Source organism: Phyllostomus discolor, chromosome 15 (assembly GCF_004126475.2).
Source record: "Phyllostomus discolor isolate MPI-MPIP mPhyDis1 chromosome 15, mPhyDis1.pri.v3, whole genome shotgun sequence".
In the NCBI taxonomy this organism is placed as follows: domain Eukaryota; kingdom Metazoa; phylum Chordata; class Mammalia; order Chiroptera; family Phyllostomidae; genus Phyllostomus; species Phyllostomus discolor.
In genome coordinates, this window is record NC_040917.2 from 1243804 (window position 1) to 1263729 (window position 19926).

Sequence of the window (19926 nt, forward strand, 5' to 3'; positions counted from 1 at the left end):
GCTGTAAGGGACGTTAGGATTTTTGGAGAAGACATTAGGCCCCGCCATTAAGTTTGCATAGCATTAAATAAACGTTTCCTTTCCTTTTCACAAATCTCTGGCATTGAGAGACGTCTTTCCTCTGGCGGCGGACATAACGGACCTGGGGGCTTCTTTCAGTAATAGTATATCGTCCCGGGACCCGCTTGTTTGTTCTGTAACAGTTTTGAGCGAACAAGATGGGACGATAATTGGCCGTGGCAGACCGACCCCCTCAGGTGCGAGAGAGTGAGACTTAATTTCTCCGCACTCCTCCTGAGCGCATTGGCCGCCTATCACGCCTGGAAATGTGAAAAGCAAACGAAACGTAGGACAGCAGAGACGTGAAAGTGTTTTGGTTGAAAACTTGTTTTCTCAGTGCTTTTTTTTTTTTTTTTTGGAATAATGGAGCGTGAATTTTGGATAATGGGTCTGGAAATACCGGTCTTTACGCCATCTGTAAACTTTGCTTGCTTTGTTTGAACTTTTGCTTGCTTTGTGGGAACTGTAAGAGTAGTCCTGAGCCAGTCCCTACGTGGAGCCCATTGGGTAGAATTCTAAGGGATTGGGAGTACTACTGTGCTAAGTCGACATACAAGATTCCCTTGACTAAGCATTTAATGGTTTATGATTGTAACACGGTGTGGCCTACTTATGTTTTGGGTGATGAGCTGAGAGGGCCAGTGAATGGTTCTTTGAGTTACTGCATCATTGCTAGATTGAAACAGTATTGCAGGCGGTATGAACTCTCAGAAGAGTTATATTATCTTAAAGCATTGATACCATGGCACAACAGCTTTGTGCCAGACACAGAGAAGCGTGTGATGGTCCAGAAGGGAAAAGTGGTGTCAGAACCCCTCCCTGATAGTGGAACACAGGAAGGGAGAGAGAAGGAGGCGATAAACCTCATTAATGCTCTGAACCCGGGGAATGGGGGCTCGAAGGCAGGGGGAACTCCAGTGGTGCTGGGACGTCCCCAAGAGGTGGGGGCCACCACGACTCCCCAGCCCCGATGGGTGGGGGTCGGCTCTGGAGCACGGCCGTTACCTTCACAGGTGGGAGGGGCCTGGGAACCGCCTGGCTGTGGGGCACACCAGCCCTAAAGGGTGGGGGTCGCCTCTGGAGTCCCGGTGCCCCAGAAAGTGGGAGGTGTCTGTGCTTTGCCCCCATCCAGCCCCCTTTGTGTGGGGGGCGTCTGCGCGTGGCAACACTCCCTGCACTTGGGAGGAGCCTGGCCCCCTCTGCAGGGTGAGGCCTTGGGGCACCACCCTCAGCAGGTGGGAGGGGCCTCGGATCCTCTGCAGGGTGAGGCCTTGGGGCACCACCCTCTGCAGTTGGGAGGGGCCTGGCCCCCTCTGCAGGGTGAGGCCTTGGGGCACCACCCTCTGCAGGTGGGAGGGGCCTGACCACTCGGCAGGGTGAGGCCTAGGGGCATCACCCTCTGCAGGTCGGAGGGGCCTCCCAGAGGGCACCTCCTTCACAGCTGGTGGAGGTTTCCACACCTCCAGCCTCACACGGGATGAGAACTACCACTGCTGGTGTACTTCCCCCCGCACAGGCCGTGGGAGTCACCTCAGTACTGTCTCCTCCCGTAAAGCCAAATTCTCCGCCTCCACCTGCTGAGCAATGTGTGTCACCCTCTAGAACTCGCCAGGGCACCTCCTATAATCGGGGAGCCTCCAAAGGTGCAGCCAGCCAGTACCCTTTGAGGCAATACCCGAGAGGTGGAATCAATGTAGAAGGCCAGCCCGCTGCTTACTATTGGGCTCATACTCCGGTCTCCGCTTCCGACTTGCTGAACTGGAGGAATGCCAATCCCTCCTATAGGAGTGATCCTCAGAAAATGGCAGATGTTATTCCCTCTATTTTTGCCACTCACCTCCCAAACTGGGCAGACATACAGGCCCTCCTCAACATTTCGCTCACAGCACGTGAAAGACGTTTGGTTGGAAGTAGGGCTGATCAGGAGGCCCAGCGTCTCCGTGATGAGGACACCGAGGGAATTCTCAACCCAGTGGAGGCAATGCCTCGGGTAGACCCTAAGTGGGACCCGAATAGCAGAGATGGCTTAACCTCTTTAAGACACTATAGAAAGTGCATATTGGAAGGACTTAGGAAAGGAGTGCCCAAGCAGAGGAGTCTAAATATGAAACAGACTCTGCAGCAGAAGCCAGATGAGGATGCTTCCGAGTTTCTAGAGAGGATCTATCAGGCATATAGGCAATACAAGGACATGGATCCAGAGGCACCAGAGAACGTGAGAATGGTAAACATGCCTTTTACTGGGCAGAGTGCTCCGCATATCAGGCACAAAGTTCGGCGTGTAGATGCAGTACTGGGAATGAGATCCTCCCAGCTAGTGGACATAGCCTTTAAAGTTTACAATGCCCGGGAAGCAGGAAGGGCAAAACGGGCCACAGTGTTTTTGGAGTTAGCCCAGGGAAGCCGAAAGAAGTGGGGCCCTAGGGCAGAAAAGGGAAACTCATCGGGTGCCTCCCACTGGGCCAGAGGCAAAAGGGGCCCTACGGAGAAGAAAGGCGCGCTAGGCCATAATCAATGTGCCTATTGCAAGGAGGAGGGCCTGTGGGAGGAATGAGTGCCCCCATCGCTGACGGGGAAAGGAACCAGGGCTAAAAGAGAAGGATGGTTAAATCTGGATGCGAACATTATGTGTAAAGGTTGTGAAAGTGTTAAACCTGGAGTAGAGGAAAGCTGAACTACTTGTTTTATGGTTTCATGAAAAAAAGAGCAAATTTCTCACATTGGTTTTGTTTCTGTTCAGAGACCTGTACCTGAAGACCTAGGAAAGGTCACCTGTAACCGGTTGGGGAGCATGGCTTTGCCACTGGGGACCCAGGAAGGGTCATTTGGGGCTGACGAGTGCTTCAGCCAGAGGCAAAGGGGGCACGTCTCTGCCAAGAGACCGGACCTGAAGGAGCATGTCTCTGCGAGGCACCCATGGACGCATAGTGGTGCAAGAGAATGCTTCTACCTGTGTATTATTCTGGAACCCTATATGTTTTGGATTTCGCTCTGTACCTGCTCTGAAAAGGAAAGTGAGGATCCCAGGGAAGGTTGAAACTTCACACTCTGTAGGAAAGTTTGGGGAAGCCTGGTGGATATCAGAAGGAAAAGGATTTTCCTTCACGCTTTGTATTTTTCTCCCTACCTGATCCCTCCAGAATTTGGCATTCTGAAGGACTGAGCGATAATATAAGGTTTCTTTGCATTAAACCACTAAGACCAGTCGTCAGTAGTGGTTCTGTTAAGCAAGACTTTGACTGGAATGTCACGCCCGAAGGAGGCATGTGTGGGTTCTGGTCGTCACCGGAAAGCCCTGAGGAACTGAGATTGACTTGTGAGGCGGGAGTACGCCCACGAACAAAAGCCTGATAATTTGGTTGGTTGTGTGGTTCACGGTAGTCTTTCCAGGGAAGGAACGAAGGTTGCTTTCCTGAAAGATGGCCCAAAGGAACCTGGAAGCACAACGGAGGCCTCGAGGATGTGAGTGAAACAACTGGTCCAGGCGAAGCCATTTGGCGGATGTGTGGCTGTGCTTCGGTGCCCCAAGCGGGGGCGGACTGAGAAGTCAATCTAAGGGCTGCCTGTGTGAGTTCCAGCAAAGTAGACTCAAGGACCACAAGGGATCCAGGCTGCTCTTGGTGTGTTTATGCAAACGAACAATCAAACTTAAAAGCGGGACTCAAAGTAGTCCCTCTAATAACAGTGAGGGTGATCTTAAGGAGAAAAATTATGGTTGGAGGAAAATACAATACTCAGGATTGAACTTCAGAAATGGCGCAACTACGTGCCTTGAAAATTTGCTTTTCAATTTATAGGCACAGAGGATCTGTCAAACTGCCACTGGTAAATATCATTGTAGCAAGGGCCTTGTAACAAGATGTCTTCCCCAAAGACAGTCTCCCAGGCACAGAGACCGGCTTGGGAATTTCTGTGTAAATTAGCCTGTGTGTTCTTCTGTTTTGGTAGGGCATATGCCTAGAACCTCATTACCTGAGTGACTGACGGTAATCCAGGCCTCACTTAAGGAGCCCATTTTCATCATCGCCCCCTGAGATTCCATGGTTTGGCTGAACTAAGAGGTTGGGTTGGTGAACGGTTTGGGCGGTGTGTGGGCTTCACTTTAGAACTAACTTTGCCTTTTCTGTCTTGATGGCTTGAACAGAAAGGGCCCCAGACATCTGAGAGGAGGGAAATCAATCCTAACATATTCCCCTCGGCCCGAGTGAAGTAGAGTGGGCCACAAGAGTTTCGGATAGGTGTAGCGTGCCTTGTACACCTTCCTCCTGATAAGCCATTCTTTACTTCAGCCCTTGCCTTTGTCATTGAGTGGTTATAATGTAATTGTGCCTTCCAACTTTTTCCAAATCTGTCACCTCCAGAATAGGACCAGGATGCCAACGGTCCAGTAATGCCAGCCTTTGGACACCGAGCCTGAGACTTCCTGGTGCCAGCCAACTGACCAGGATTCTGTAAGGTCCTTCCCCTTACAGGAAGGACTCCCTCCATGCTGCACCCCCCCCACCCCCTTTCAGGGCACCCCTGACCCATGGGTGGGTAGAACAACGCCCATTTCCAGCCGGAAGCAGTTACAAGAAGATGACACCTTCGTCCATTGTCCTTTATAAGATTATAAAGTGGGTGTAAATCTGAAAGGAGGGATGGTAACAGGGTGCAGCCAAGAGGGGAGCCTGATTGGCTTTACACCACAGAGCCACACCTGCCCAGAATCTGGCAGCTATAGCCAATTGTGAGAGGAGCCAGATATAGGGCTTTAGAGGAAGATTGGCGCTGGGATATGAAGCGAGACTTGGCAGGCGTTGGAGGGGAAGGACCATGTGCAGCCCTGCAAGAGAGAACCACACAGCTTTAGCAGAGTGAAGGCTGTCGCAGTTCTGAGGGAAAGAAACACGCGGCCTTGACAGAGTGCAGACTCCCGCAACCGTGAGAGGGAGAACCACGCGGCTCTGGCCGAGTGGGGAGTCCTGTGGGCCATGAAGGGTGGACCGCGTGCCTTGGCCAGAGTAGGGACCCCCCGCAGCTTTTGGAGATACGGTACTCTGGACGGGGCAAAGGGGGAAGGAAGGAAGGACTGTGTCTGTTTGTGGGTGCTTTAAGGGACTTTACGATTTTTGGAGACGTCATTAGGTCCCTCCTTTAAGTTTGCATAGCATTAAATAAACGTTTCCATTCCTCTTCACAAATCTCTGGCATTGAGAGACATCTTTCCTCTGGCGTCGGACATAACGGAACTGGGGGTTCTTTCAGTAATTGTATATCGTCCTAGGCTCCGCTTGTTTGTTCTGTAACAGTACCAGTCTGTTTTGAGTACAGGGGACTTGTAATATAGTTTGATATCAATTACTGTGATTCCTCCAACTTTTCTCTTCTTTGTCCAAATTTGTGGAGCTATTCAGCGTCATTTATGGTTCCATATATATTTTTGAAGTGTTTGTTCTATATTTTGAAGTATCCCATTGATACTTTAAATTGTATTATATTGAATCTATGAATTGCTTTGGTTCATATGGACATTTTGATGATGTTAATTCTTTCAATCTGTAAACACAGTGTATGTTTCCAATTGTTTGTGTGTTCCGTAATTTCTATCTTCAGTGTTCTTTAGTTTTGTGAGTACAGATCTTTTACCCTCTTGGTTATGTGTATTTCTAGTCATTTTTTTCTTGTTCCTATATGAAATGGGATTTTTTTCCTGATTTATGTTTCTGTTAATTTATTGTTGTACAAAAATGTCTCTGATTTCTGGATATTGACATTGTACGCCACTCTTTGGCCGAATTCATTTATTAGGTCGAGCCGTTCTTTGGTGGAGTCTATAGGGTATTTTATGTACACTATCATGTTATCTTCAAACAATGACAGTTTTTTTCTCTTTTCTCAATTGAATACCTTTCATTTTTTTTTTGTCTGATTGCTGTGGCTACGACTTCCAATACTATGTTGAATAGGAGTGGTGAAAGTGGACAATCTTGTCTTGTTCCTGATCTTAATAGAAAAGATTTTAGTTTTTGACCATTGAGTATGATGTTGACTGTAGGTCTGTCATATATGGCCTTTATTATGTTGAGGAATGCTCCCTCTATTCCCACTTTGCTAAGTGTTTTTATCATAAATGAGTGCAGTACCTTATTGTCAGGATGGGCAGGGTAGGACAAGTGGGAATCTAGTTGCAATTAGCATTTTGGACCAGAAATATGGCCACCATTTGGACTGTAAGTAATATGGCAACTGAACTCTGACCCAGAAGAGGTGACTGACATCAGACCAGGAGCCACCAATGCTAAGTTGCTTCTTTGTTCACCAAGACCCAATCCTTGGCTCCCGCGAGTGGGAAGTCCAGCCATATAAAACTCCCAGCCTTTCCCTTCCCCCACGGGGTCTTTTCTTAGCCCTTTCTCCAGGCGGGGAAAACGTCACCCAGGAGCACAAACTTCCAAAATAAAGCTCATCTGCCTGTTTCCATGGCTAATTGGCTGTTTATTTCATTGTCGGGGTCTAAGAAAACCTTACATTTGGTGCCGTAACCCAGGAGGAGTCATTGTCTCCTGGAGACTGCTCCTCTCCTGGCTCCCCGTGGAGGCCTTATGGCTACCCCACCAGTCTGAGCACCGAATCAGGGTAAGTGCCTCAGTCCCTCAACTTCCTGGTCCCGGGATTTCCCTCCAGGTTCTCCTGTCCCCCGGCGGCACTGGCCTCCTTCCGAAAATTGTGGCGCCACGTCAGGAAACTCTCTGGGAACACTGGTTCCCTCTGTGGTTCAAAACCTTGTGGGAGACGTCTCCAGGTTTTTGAACTCATCTGCCCCCTTAGGTTGGTGGTTTGAGTTGCGGGACGCCAATTCTCAGCCACTAATCTCCATCCTTGGGACCAGGAACGGGAGGGCTGGGGTCCAAACCAGACCCTAAGTCACCTCTAGGGTGTTTGGCCTTAAACAGAAATGACTGATTTTTCTGTCTGATATGGCCTGGCCATTATATCCGTTCAGTAATTGCAAAACCTGACCCCCCTGAAGGCACTTTCAATTTTGTTACCCTTATTAACTTGAATAGTTTTTGCAGATGGGCTGGAAAATAGTCTAAGGTCCCCACATTCAGAGCTTCAGAACTTTGTGCTCCCGCCCGGACTTGTGCACTTGTGCACCCATTGTTGCATGGCACAAGTCCATCTGCATTCTCTCTCTCTCTCCTAATGACTCCGGAGCTCTCTACCTTCTTTTTCTGCCTCTCCTGAAAATCTTGTTTCCCTCCTCATTCTCCCCCTCCCTCTGAGGGCCTTTCTCCCCACTCCTTTCCCACCTCCCTACCAGCCGCCGCCAGCCAGCGACCTTCCTTGTCAGGGGAGGGGGGCTTGCTGGGGTGTCTGAGGTCAATCCCTCAAACGGCAATTAAACTCCGGCTGTTCCGGGAAAGTGCACTTAAAGGCTGGTCACCCAGCACTCCAAGGCCCCTTGGCTGTATTAGACAGTTAGGGGAGAAACTGAAACATGTAAAAAGTTAGGGATAACCAAAGGAATAATGGCTTTTAAAAACCCTGCACATAAGCAACACAATCTAATCTACTTGGATTCCTTAGCCTTTTCTCCCTCCAAACCTCACCAGAAAAAAGTCGGTTTCGTTCATTAGCTTGTTGTAACCTTGCAGCAGCTCTTTTTCTCCAGGTAACTTCTAACAACTCAATTTGCATCCGAATACCCCTTGCAAAAACTGAGGGGGGTGAACAGTGTTATGTCTGCTGGGCAAATGTCTTGCTTTCTTTCTCTCTCTCTTTCTCTCAAAAAATCGCGGCACCCCAGGGGCACTGGTCAAGCATTTAAAAGCCACAAGGGCGCTTGCAGCAACAAAGAAAAAAAAAAACACTAGGTTTCCCGCCAACTGCAAGCAAATGTCCCCGCAGCTAAAGGCACACTGTAAAAGCATACATGGTCTCATCCCTGTGGTACATTCCCCACTTAGGTGTAGTCTTTCAAAAAACAGCAAGATTTTAGCCTGTAGTAAAAGTTTGGCCTTTTCCAGGCTCTGTTCTCCTAAGTGGGTATTTTTTCCAATTTGCCTCAAGTGTTTTCTCCCTTCTCTGACTCCATTTGTATCCCTGGCTACTCTCATGCCTGTCTGCTTTACCAAGTAATTGCTGTGTTTATTTTCTAGCCAGACAGCCATCTAATCCGTAAAACCATGCCTTTGATCCTTATTGCGTGTGCAGCAGGAGGTGATAATATTCCTTATCTGCCTAACCCAAGCCTTGCATTCAGTTTCAGCTTTATATTGGGCTGGGCCCTACTATGCCCACATTGCCTAAAAACAAGGGTACAAAAAATAAAATCTCATTCCATCCTTAACTGTAAAACTCACAAAGAAAACTGAGGAATTAAGTCTTTCAAGCATTGTAAACCTCTAAACCTAAAAGCCACTGTAGGTCCTCAAAACAATAAAGTAATTAACTGGCCGCTCAGAACAGCAGGGTACCTGCCTCTCCAGTGCTGTGAAAAAGGTAACATTTTAAACTGAGGCCTTTTTTTTTTCCAGCTGTGCCTAAGTCCTAAGCCTCATATCTCTGTGGGGTTTTTTAGGGGGGGGGGTTGTTTGTTTGTTTGTTTTTTCTTCCAGCCTCTGTCCTGAGCAGAGCAGGGGGCAGGGCACCACAGCACCCAGAGTTTTCCTAATGCTGGCAAACAGCAGCTTATGGTAGATCCCCCCCTCCTTTAAATAGGGCCATACTGGGTTACACGTGCCTTTCTGAATAGCTAATCAGCAGCAGTACAATAAAGGCTACAAAACTTTTCTACAAATCCCTCGTAACTCATCAGTAACTTCCATATTTTAACCCTTGCCTTTAAAATGGCCTGCAAAAACCTTTACCTAGTTCTAACTAATTTCAAAACAAAACCCTGCACTCTTCTGCAACAGACTGCTAAAGGCCTTTCACAAAACCGTAATAAAAACCCATCGTCTCCAGACAGACAGGTGTTAATACGTCAATTCCTTATAACTCAGTCAGCCCCAGGCATTCAAAAAAAAACTAAAAAAGGCAGAAGACAGTCCTCAAACCCCCATCCAAGATCTGGTAAACATGGCATTTAAAGTTTTTTTACTGGGACAGAAATGCTAAGGCTGCTCGCCGAGCGCTCCTGCAATGGAAGGTAGCCCTGCAGACCCAGGCTATAGTAGCAGTCCTGAGGCCAGCCGAAAACCCAGGACAGCAGCCCAGGGGCCAAGTCAAAGTCGGGGCCACCGAAAGAAACACTTCCAGGAGCCTGTTTCAAATGTGGTCAACCGCCCACCAAACTGCTTCAACTGCTGGCAGCTCGGCCATTAAAGAGATGCCTGTCCCCTTAAAGGCTCGTTCCCAGCGCCTCTACGCGGGGAACCAGCCAGCCAAGGTGAGGACTCCTCTCCGGCCTTAAAGCTCCTTGGCTTCATGGGCAACTGATGAGGGCCAGACTCAAACACACTCATTACCCTCGTCAAGCCCAGGGTAATGCGGCAAATAGTAAGTCTATCTCATTCCTAGTGGACGTGGGAGCTACCTATTCAGCCTTGCCGTCACATTCTGGTCCCCTTACCCCTTCCCAGATCCTGGTCATGGGGGTTAACGGAACTCCAACACGCCCCCTATCACTTGTCAGTTTAAAAGCCAAGTCTTTGAAGCATTCTTTTCTTATTATTCCACAATGCCCTATACCACTGCTAAAAAAAGAAAAAAAAAACCTCTTGGCCAGACTGAAAATTCGTGAAGCCTCCCGGGTTACCTTCAACCAGATGCTGCTTCAGGCCCACACCTACTTGCCCTTGCCTGATGGATCAGAAACAGCCGACCTCTCGCCCCTCCCCTCTGCGCCCATTCTGACAGCTCGAAGAAGCCAGATTGACGACGACGCCCCCTTATCCCTATACCAAAGAGGTCGGAATGTCAGGATGGGCAGGGTAGGACAAGTGGGAATCTAGTTACAATTAGCATTTTGGACCACAAATATGGCCACCATTTGGACTACAAGTAATATGGCAACTGAACTCTGACCCTGAAGAGGTGACTGACATCAGACCCGGAACCACCAATGCTAAGTTGCTTCTTTGTTCACCAAGACCCAATCCTTGGCTCCCGCACAGGAAGTACAGCCATATAAAAACTCCCAGCCTTTCCCTTCTCCCACGCGGTCTTTTCTTAGCCCCTTCTCCGGGCAGGGAAAATGTCGCTCGGGAGCACAAACTTCCAAAATAAAGCTCATCTGCCTGTTTCCATGGCTAATTGGCTGTTTATTTCCTCGGCGGGGTCTAAGAAATCCTTACACTTATCAAATGCTTTTTCTGCATCTATTGACATGATTATGTGATTTTTATCTTTGCTTTTGTTGATGTGATATATTACATTTATTGATTTGTTAATATTGTGCCATACTTGCATTCCTGAAATGAATCCCACCTGGTCTTGGTGTATGATCTTTTTAATGTATTGCTGGAATTGATTTGCCAATATTTTGTTCAGGATTTTAACATCTATGTTCATCAGTGATATTGGCTTGACGTTTTCTATCTTTGTTGTATCTTATTCTGGTTTTGCGATTAGGATGATGCTGTCCTCAAAAAAGAGTTGGGGAGTATTGTCCTCTTGGATTTTTTGGAATAGTCTGTGAATGATAGGGGTTAGCTCTTCCTTACATCCTTTGTAGAATTGTCCTGTGAAACTGTCCAGCCCAGGGCTTTTGTGTGTTGGGAGTTTTTTGATTACTGCTTCAATTTCATCAGTTGTTACTGTTCTGTTCAGGCTTTCTGCTTCTTCTTCCCTGAGTTTTGGAAGATTATATTTTTCTAGAAATTTGTCCATTTCGCCTAGGTTTTCAAATTTCTTAGCATATGGTTCTTCATAGTAATTTCTTCCAATCCTTTGCATTTCTGTAGTATCAGTTGTAATCTCTCCTCTTTCATTTCTGATTGTGTTTATTTGGGTCCTCTCTCTCTTTTTGTATTGATGAACCTGCTTAAAGGCTTGTCGGTTTTGTTTATCTTTTCAAAGAACCAGCTCCTGTATTTATTGTTCTTTTTGTCTCTATGCCATTTAATTCTGCTCTGATCTTGGTTATTTCCTTCCTTTCACTTGCTCTGTGTTGTCTTTGTTGTTGTTCCTTGAGTTCTTGTAGGCATAGGGGTCGGTTGGTTGTTTAAAATGTTTCTGTTTTATTTATTTATTTTTTTATGTAGGTTTCTGTAGCTATGAATTTCCCTCTCGGGACTGCCTTTGCTGTGTCCCATAAGTTCTGGGTTGTTGTGAGTTCATTTTCATTTGTTTCCAGGAACTTCATGAGCGGTCTTTTTTGACGCTACTATTGTCTTAAAGTCTATCTTTTTTGTTAAAACTATAACCGCTTTTATTCGCTTATCATTTGCATGTTATATATTCTATCATTCTTAACTTTCAACACTTTTCTGTAGTGGAACTTAAACTGTGTCTTGTGGAGATAACATGTTGGGTGTATTTAAAAATATCTTGCCTGATAATCTTTCTTTAGGTTGGATTTAGTGCATTAGTATTCATTTTAATTTTTGAAGTGTTTAGATTTATACTTACAATTTTGCTATTTATTTTCCATATATCTCATGTATTTTTACCTTCAATTTCCCTTAGTGCTTGTTTATGTTAAATGGATATATTTTAATGTCTCATTTAAACTTTTACTGTATTTTTATGATTTTCTTGATTGTTGCTGTAGGGATTACAACATTCATTTTTTTAAAGATTTTATTTATTTATTTTTAGAGAGGGAAGGGACGGGGTGGGGAGAGAGAGAGAGAGAGAGAGAGAGATCAATGTGCGGTTCCTGGGGGTTATGGCCTTCAACCCAGGAATGTGCCCTGGCTGGGAATCGAACCTGGGGCACTTTGGTTCCCAGCCCGCGCTCAATCCATTGAGCTATGCCAGCCAGAGCTTTACAACATTCATTTTAATTTAGTACCTTCCAAACCTGAGTTGGGTAAAATGTAGAAACTTAGTTCTGAATTAGTTCCAATTCACCTCCTTCTTTTGTGATATTGTTATCATATATATTATATCAGTGTTTGTTATAATTCAGCCATATAGTGTTATTTTATGCATTTAACATTATGTCAATATTTGTCCTTCTTGTTTGTGTAGTCTTTGGTTTACAGAAATGATAGTTATTGTAAGGTTTTCTTAGACCCTGCCGAGAAAATAAACAGCCAATTAGCCATGGAAACAGGCAGATGAGCTTTATTTTGGAAGCTTGTGCTCCTGGGCGACATTTTCCCTGCCCACCCGGAGAAGGGGCTAAGAAAAGACCGCGTGGGAGAAGGGAAAGGCTGGGAGTTTTATATGGCTGGACTTCCCGCGGGAGCCAAGGAATGAGTCTTGGTGAACAAAGAAGCAACTTAGCAATGGTGGCTCCTGGTCTGCTGTCAGTCACCTCTTCAGGGTCAGAGTTCAGTTGCCATATTACTTGTAGTCCAAATGGTGGCCATATTTGTGGTCCAAAATGTTAATTATAACTAGATTCCCACTTGTCCTACCCTGCCCATCCTGACAGTTATGTGTTTTCTTTAGATTAGATTTTCATTTTGAATGCTTAAAATGGTAGAGTTCAGTTTTAATTTCGTTATATTTAATAAGCATATTTGATAAATGGTAACATTTATTCTCATTTTTAAACTTTATTTTTTTTCATATCTAAAGAATACCAATTTAGCAAAAATATATGAAAACCCTTGGGGTAGAATAAACCAATCACAACACAGTAATTTTTTTTTACTTTTAAAATAATTCATATATTATTACATTCCTGAATATTACCAATCTGTGTAGTCTTTCAGAAAGCTAAAACATTTTACATATTGGGAGACCACATGGTTACTTCAACATTTGTAGTAGTTCATAAAATTACTACATGGATCTCTTTCACTACAAGTTGAAATATCTCCTTTCTACAGTAATGCATTCAGATTTCACAGTTCTGTACAAAGGATTCACAGAAATGCTGCATTTGCTGTAGTTTTCATGTGAACTAACTTGTAAGAACAAGTATGAATTTTGGGTAAAAACTGCATTTCTCAAAGAATGAACAGTAATGAACTGCTTCAACACTAGCAATTCTCTGTGAAGTGTTACATATTTGGAGAACACACGGTTACTTCAACATTTTGTAGTAGTTCATAACATTTGAACATGTACCTGATTTAGTACAAGTTGAAATATGTGTTTTCTACAGTAATGCGTTCAGTTTCCACAGTTTTGTACAAAGGATTTAGAGAAATGCTGCATTTGCTGTAGTTTTCATGTGAACTAACTTGTAAGAACAACTATGAATTTTGGGTGAACTGCATTTCTCAAAAAACGACCAGTAATGAACTGCTTCAAAACTAGTAATTCTCTGTGAAATGTTACATATTTGAGAACACACGGTTACCTCAACAATTTGTAGTACTTCATAACATTTCTACATGTACCTGATTTAATAGAAGTTGAAACTTGTGTTTTCTACAGTAATGCGTTCAGTTTTAACACTTCTGTACAAAGGATTCACAGAAATGCTGCATTTGCTGTAGATTTCATGTGAATTATCTGGTAAGAACACCTATGAATTTTGGGTAAAAACGGCATTTCTCAAAGAAGGAACAGTAATGAACTGCTTCAACACTAGCAATTCTCTGTGAAGTGTTACATATTTGGAGAACACACGGTTACTTCAACATTTTGTAGTAGTTCATAACATTTGAACATGTACCTGATTTAGTACAAGTTGAAATATGTGTTTTCTACAGTAATGCATTCAGATTTCACAGTTCTGTACAAAGGATTCACAGAAATGCTGCATTTGCTGTAGTTTTCATGTGAACTAACTTGTAAAAACAAGTATGACTTTGGGTAAAAACTGCATTTCTCAAAGAATGACCAGTAATGAACTGCTTCAACACCAGTAATTCTCTGTGAACTGTTACATATTTCAGAACACACGGTTACATCAACATTTTGTAGTAGTTCATAACATTTCTACATGTACCTGATTTAATACAAATTGAAATATGTGTTTTCTACATGTACCTGATTTAGTACAAATTGAAATATGTGTTTTCTACAGTAAAGAGGTCAGTTTCCACAGTTCTGTACAAAGGATTCACAGAAATGCTGCATTTGCTGTAGTTTTCATGTGAACTAACTTGTAAAAACAAGTATGACTTTGGGTAAAAACTGCATTTCTCAAAGAATGACCAGTAATGAACTGCTTGAACACTAGTAATTCTCTGTGAAATGTCACATATTTGGAGAACACACGGTTACATCAACATTTTGTAGTAGTTCATAACATTTCTACATGTACCTGATTTAGTAGAAGTTGAAATATATGTTTTCTACTGTAATTCGTTTCGTTTTCACAGTTCTGCACAAAGGATCCACAGAAATGCTGCATTTGCTGTAGTTTTCATGTGAACTAACTTGTAAGTACAAGTATGAATTTAGGGTAAACACTTCATTTCTCTAAGAATGAACACTAATGAACTGCTTCAACACTAGGAATTCTCTGTGAAATCTTACATATTTGGTGAAAAAAACAGTTATCTCAACATTTTGTAGTAGTTCATAACATACTACATGTATCTCTTACAGTACCAGTGAAATATGTGGTTTCTACAGTAAACCGTTCAGTTTTCACATATCTGTAGCAATGATTCAGAGAAGTGCTTCATTTGCTCTACTTTTCAAGTGAACTAACTTTTACGAACAAGTATGAATTTTGTGTACAAACTGCATTTCTATAAGAATGAACAGTAATGAACTGCTTCAACACTAGTAATTCTCAGTGAAATGTTACATATTTGGAGTACACACGGTTACATCAACATTTTGTACTAGTTCATAACACTTCTACATGTTCCTGATTTAGTACAAGATTAAATATGTGGTTTCTACGGTAATGAGTTCAGTTTTCAGGCTTCTGTACAAAGGATTCACAGAAATGCTACATTTACTGTAGTTTTCATGTGAACTAACTTGTAAGAACAAGTATGACTTTTGGGTAAAAACTCTATTTCTCACAGAATGAACAGTAATGAACTGCTTCAACACTAGTAATTCTCTGGAAAATGTTACATATTTGGAGAACACACTGTTCCATCAGCATTTTGTCATAGTGCATAACATTACTACATGTACATCTTTCAGTAGAGATGAAAACATGTGGTTTCTACAGTAATGCATTCAGATTTCACAGTTCTGTACAAAGGATTCACAGAAATGCTGCATTTGCTGAAGTTTTCATGTGAACTAACTCATAAGAACAAGTATGAATTTTGGGTAAAAACTGCATTTCTCAAAGAATGAACAGTAATGAACTGCTTCAACACGAGCAATTCTCTGTGAAGTGTTACATATTTGGAGAACACACGGTTACTTCAACATTTTGTAGTAGTTCATAACATTTCTACATGTACCTGATTTAGTACAAGTTGAAATATGTGTTTTCTACAGTAATGCGTTCAGTTTCCACAGTTTTGGACAAAGGATTTAGAGAAATGCTGCATTTGCTGTAGTTTTCATGTGAACTAACTTGTAAGAACAACTATGAATTTTGGGTGAACTGCATTTCTCAAAAAACGACCAGTAATGAACTGCTTCAAAACTAGTAATTCTCTGTGAAATGTTACATATTTGAGAACACACGGTTACCTCAACAATTTGTAGTACTTCATAACATTTCTACATGTACCTGATTTAATAGAAGTTGAAACTTGTGTTTTCCACAGTAATGCGTTCAGTTTTAACACTTCTGTACAAAGGATTCACAGAAATGCTGCATTTGCTGTAGATTTCATGTGAATTATCTGGTAAGAACACCTATGAATTTTGGGTAAAAACGGCATTTCTCAAAGAAGGAACAGTAATGAACTGCTTCAACACTAGCAATTCTCTGTGAAGTGTTACATATTTGGAGAACACACGGTTACTTCAACATTTTGTAGTAGTTCATAACATTTGAACATGTACCTGATTTAGTACAAGTTGAAATATGTGTTTTCTACAGTAATGCATTCAGATTTCACAGTTCTGTACAAAGGATTCACAGAAATGCTGCATTTGCTGTAGTTTTCATGTGAACTAACTTGTAAAAACAAGTATGACTTTGGGTAAAAACTGCATTTCTCAAAGAATGACCAGTAATGAACTGCTTCAACACCAGTAATTCTCTGTGAACTGTTACATATTTCAGAACACACGGTTACATCAACATTTTGTAGTAGTTCATAACATTTCTACATGTACCTGATTTAATACAAATTGAAATATGTGTTTTCTACATGTATCTGATTTAGTACAAATTGAAATATGTGTTTTCTACAGTAAAGAGGTCAGTTTCCACAGTTCTGAACAAAGGATTCACAGAAATGCTGCATTTGCTGAACTTTTCATGTGAACTAACTCGTAAGAACAAGTATGACTTTTGGGTAAAAACTGCATTTCTCAAAGAATGACCAGTAATGAACTGCTTGAACACTAGTAATTGTCTGTGAAATGTCACATATTTGGAGAACACACGGTTACATTAACATTTTGTAGTAGTTCGTAACATTTCTACTTGCCCCTGATTTAGTAGAAGTTGAAAGATATGTGTTCTACTGTAATTCGTTTCGTTTTCACAGTTCTGCACAAAGGATCCACAGAAATGCTGCATTTGCTGTAGTTTTCATGTGAACTAACTTGTAAGTACAAGTATGAATTTAGGGTAAACACTTCATTTCTCTAAGAATGAACACTAATGAACTGCTTCAACACTAGGAATTCTCTGTGAAATCTTACATATTTGGAGAAAAAACAGTTATCTCAACATTTTGTAGTAGTTCATAACATACTACATGTATCTCTTACAGTACCAGTGAAATATGTGGTTTCTACAGTAAACCGTTCAGTTTTCACATATCTGTAGCAATGATTCAGAGAACTGCGGCATTTGCTCTACTTTTCAAGTGAACTAACTTTTACGAACAAGTATGAATTTTGTGTACAAACTGCATTTCTATAAGAATGAACAGTAATGAACTGCTTCAACACTAGTAATTCTCAGTGAAATGTTACATATTTGGAGTACACACGGTTACATCAACATTTTGTACTAGTTCATAACACTTCTACATGTTCCTGATTTAGTACAAGATTAAATATGTGGTTTCTACGGTAATGAGTTCAGTTTTCAGACTTCTGTACAAAGGATTCACAGAAATGCTACATTTACTGTAGTTTTCATGTGAACTAACTTGTAAGAACAAGTATGACTTTTGGGTAAAAACTCTATTTCTCACAGAATGAACAGTAATGAACTGCTTCAACACTAGTAATTCTCTGGAAAATGTTACATATTTGGAGAACACACTGTTCCATCAGCATTTTGTCATAGTGCATAACATTACTACATGTACATCTTTCAGTAGAGATGAAAACATGTGGTTTCTACAGTAATGCATTCAGATTTCACAGTTCTGTACAAAGGATTCACAGAAATGCTGCATTTGCTGAAGTTTTCATGTGAACTAACTCATAAGAACAAGTATGAATTTTGGGTAAAAACTGCATTTCTCAAAGAATGAACAGTAATGAACTGCTTCAACACTAGCAATTCTCTGTGAAGTGTTACATATTTGGAGAACACACGGTTACTTCAACATTTTGTAGTAGTTCATAACATTTCTACATGTACCTGATTTAGTACAAGTTGAAATATGTGTTTTCTACAGTAATGCGTTCAGTTTCCACAGTTTTGGACAAAGGATTTAGAGAAATGCTGCATTTGCTGTAGTTTTCATGTGAACTAACTTGTAAGAACAACTATGAATTTTGGGTGAACTGCATTTCTCAAAAAACGACCAGTAATGAACTGCTTCAAAACTAGTAATTCTCTGTGAAATGTTACATATTTGAGAACACACGGTTACCTCAACAATTTGTAGTACTTCATAACATTTCTACATGTACCTGATTTAATAGAAGTTGAAACTTGTGTTTTCTACAGTAATGCGTTCAGTTTTAACACTTCTGTACAAAGGATTCACAGAAATGCTGCATTTGCTGTAGATTTCATGTGAATTATCTGGTAAGAACACCTATGAATTTTGGGTAAAAACGGCATTTCTCAAAGAAGGAACAGTAATGAACTGCTTCAACACTAGCAATTCTCTGTGAAGTGTTACATATTTGGAGAACACACGGTTACTTCAACATTTTGTAGTAGTTCATAACATTTGAACATGTACCTGATTTAGTACAAGTTGAAATATGTGTTTTCTCCAGTAATGCATTCAGATTTCACCGTTCTGTACAAAGGATTCACAGAAATGCTGCATTTGCTGTAGTTTTCATGTGAACTAACTTGTAAAAACAAGTATGACTTTGGGTAAAAACTGCATTTCTCAAAGAATGACCAGTAATGAACTGCTTCAACACCAGTAATTCTCTGTGAACTGTTACATATTTCAGAACACACGGTTACATCAACATTTTGTAGTAGTTCATAACATTTCTACATGTACCTGATTTAATACAAATTGAAATATGTGTTTTCTACATGTACCTGATTTAGTACAAATTGAAATATGTGTTTTCTACAGTAAAGAGGTCAGTTTCCACAGTTCTGTACAAAGGATTCACAGAAATGCTGCATTTGCTGAACTTTTCATGTGAACTAACTCGTAAGAACAAGTATGACTTTTGGGTAAAAACTGCATTTCTCAAAGAATGACCAGTAATGAACTGCTTGAACACTAGTAATTCTCTGTGAAATGTCACATATTTGGAGAACACACGGTTACATTAACATTTTGTAGTAGTTCATAACATTTCTACTTGCCCCTGATTTAGTAGAAGTTGAAAGATATGTGTTCTACTGTAATTCGTTTCGTTTTCACAGTTCTGCACAAAGGATCCACAGAAATGCTGCATTTGCTGTAGTTTTCATGTGAACTAACTTGTAAGTACAAGTATGAATTTAGGGTAAACACTTCATTTCTCTAAGAATGAACACTAATGAACTGCTTCAACACTAGGAATTCTCTGTGAAATCTTACATATTTGGAGGAAAAACAGTTATCTCAACATTTTGTAGTAGTTCAAAGCATACTACATGTATCTATTACAGTACCAGTGAAATATGTGGTTTCTACAGTAAACCGTTCAGTTTTCACATATCTGTAGTAATGATTCAGAGAAGTGCTTCATTTGCTCTACTTTTCAAGTGAACTAACTTTTACGAACAAGTATGAATTTTGTGTACAAACTGCATTTCTATAAGAATGAACAGTAATGAACTGCTTCAACACTAGTAATTCTCAGTGAAATGTTACATATTTGGAGTACACACGGTTACATCAACATTTCATACTAGTTCATAACACTTCTACATGTTCCTGATTTAGTACAAGATTAAATATGTGGTTTCTACGGTAATGAGTTCAGTTTTCAGGCTTCTGTACATAGGATTCACAGAAATGCTACTTTTACTGTAGTTTTCATGTGAACTAACTTGTAAGAACAAGTATGACTTTTGGGTAAAAACTCTATTTCTCACAGAATGAACAGTAATGAACTGCTTCAACACTAGTAATTCTCTGGAAAAATGTTACATATTTGGAGAACACACTGTTCCATCAGCATTTTGTCATAGTGCATAACATTACTACATGTACATCTTTCAGTAGAGATGAAAACATGTGGTTTCTACAGTAATGCATTCAGATTTCACAGTTCTGTACAAAGGATTCACAGAAATGCTGCATTTGCTGAAGTTTTCATGTGAACTAACTCATAAGAACAAGTATGAATTTTGGGTAAAAACTGCATTTCTCAAAGAATGAACAGTAATGAACTGCTTCAACACTAGCC

The 19926-nt window shown here is 41.6% G+C and overlaps 1 long non-coding RNA gene across 1 annotated transcript in view; it reads right to left on the reverse strand.

Moving 5' to 3' along the window:
* Window positions 1-1767: 1767 nt before the first annotated feature.
* The window catches only part of LOC118498340, a 24759-nt gene continuing 6600 nt past the window's right edge, over window positions 1768-19926 (reverse strand). Inside the window, exons 2-3 of the long non-coding RNA XR_004900836.1 lie at window positions 10453-10460; window positions 1768-1784 (exon numbers count right to left, since the gene is read on the reverse strand). This is a non-coding gene — a long non-coding RNA (uncharacterized LOC118498340). The remainder of the gene's footprint in view (window positions 1785-10452; window positions 10461-19926) is intronic.